We start from the raw sequence: 1,904 nt of genomic DNA on the forward strand, positions 1-1,904 counted from the left end.
AAAAATATATATATATATATATATATATATATATATATAGCCTATTATTTGGAAAATTTACAAAAAATGACAAAAGCACTAAACAAACTAAAACTTAAATTGAAATGAAACCTGACAATATCAAATACTATCTAATTCAAAATGTTTATAAATATTTTAATAGTATAGAAATAATACTAAAAATAAAATTACATTTGATTAATATTTCTAAGTTATGAACATTTTTTTATTTCTGAATGTTCTCTGAACGTTTAAATTGTAAATGTTTTAAAATTATTTTTGGTCGCACAAACATTAAGGGAACATTCCATTGTATCATTTGGCAAACATTACAGGAACGTTACTTTTGAATGTTCTCTGAACGTTCTGAAACAAGTAGCGGCTAACATTTAAAAGACAAACAAACCGTTTCAGAAATACAATCCATGAACAATGTAGGCTATGTGCTAACATTTTGAGAACATTATAAAAATGTTTGTTCGTAACTTTGAGAGAACCGTTCTGAGAATGTTACTTGCTAGCTTTGTATGACCAGCTGGTGCAAGATGATCTATTAGACTACTAGCTACTGTCCTAATAAATAATTCTTTTTATTGGTTTAAATAAAACTTCCACACAACTAGAGAAAGGTCCGTTTGTTAGTAGCTAATAACGAGCAGCTGTGATGCGGTTGTTTCGCCAGCAGGTGGCGCTCGCGCTTCTAAAGCTGAACTAAAGCTCTCTGTGAGAGTGTGTGATGTGAAGCCCAGAAACTGTGTTTGTGTTTGGTACAGACTCTGCCCTGCCATCTGGATCGCATTTCAGACCCCAGGAACCGAATATGTGCGGTTAAAGTGAGTCACGGCACGCGTTACGAAACACTCCCAGAATGCTGAGCGCCGCAAACGCGCGGGAAACACAGCTAGGTCATTAAAGCTGAATTTTCCTCTGTTGAATGTGACTGTACAGACAGACATGTGTTGAGGAAAGGCCTAAACATCACTTTTTCCAGCTCAGGGAACCTTTAGAAGAACAGTTCAGTGCCAGGCATGTTTAGAATCATAACGGGAATGGACTGTTACATTTACATATAGTGTGGGAATATGCAAATATTTTTGCATAGACACATTTATGTGGCCCTATATAAATAAATAACAGCATAAAAAATTTAAAATGGCCAAAATAACAAACACAAAGACACGTACAAGATAAAATACAATCAAAAAAAAAAAAAACATTCTAAAATTTGTAATACATTACCAATGCTCGGATGCGCAATTGAAGATCCACCAATCCATTTATGAAAATTAAACATGGTTTTATTATAGTAATCGTGTAGTAACCATGTTTTGTTTTTTTTTGGTGGATTGATTAACATTTGTGTAGCCTAACCACAGTTTTACTACAAATATCATGGTTAAACTGTGGTTAATTTGTGGTTACCATAGTGACCATGGTTAGTAGTAGTATTTGTAGTAAAACCATGGTTAATTTTCGTAAGGGTTTTCTTGCTATGATGTTATCATGACTCATTCATCCCTGTAAAACTCTATTAGCTGTCTAAGACCAGGCTGAGTTACTAGTTTTGTTGCAAATACATTTGTTGGACCTTCATCCATGTGTAGTTTTTTTTTATATTTAGGCTATATATATTCCTCTTGTACGTATAATGCAAGTAACCATTGGAAAGCAATGACCCAAAAACTTCCATAACTCTATTGAACATTAACCTGTCTATCAGTCCATAAAAACATCAAGTCAAAGTAAGTTCCCACAGACTCAGAGATTCTTTTCATTTGTTCCCTGCTCATTAAAGCATTTAGATTCTGTGGGGTCGACGCAAAGTCTAACCGTGGGTGTGGAGGCATTGCATACATTAATAATTCAGTGTGTGTGTGTGTGTGTGTGTGTGTGTGTGGTGTGGG

This window comes from Sinocyclocheilus anshuiensis, unplaced genomic scaffold (assembly GCF_001515605.1).
Source record: "Sinocyclocheilus anshuiensis isolate Anshui unplaced genomic scaffold, SAMN03320099.WGS_v1.1 scaffold1422, whole genome shotgun sequence".
Classification (NCBI taxonomy): Eukaryota; Metazoa; Chordata; class Actinopteri; order Cypriniformes; family Cyprinidae; genus Sinocyclocheilus; species Sinocyclocheilus anshuiensis.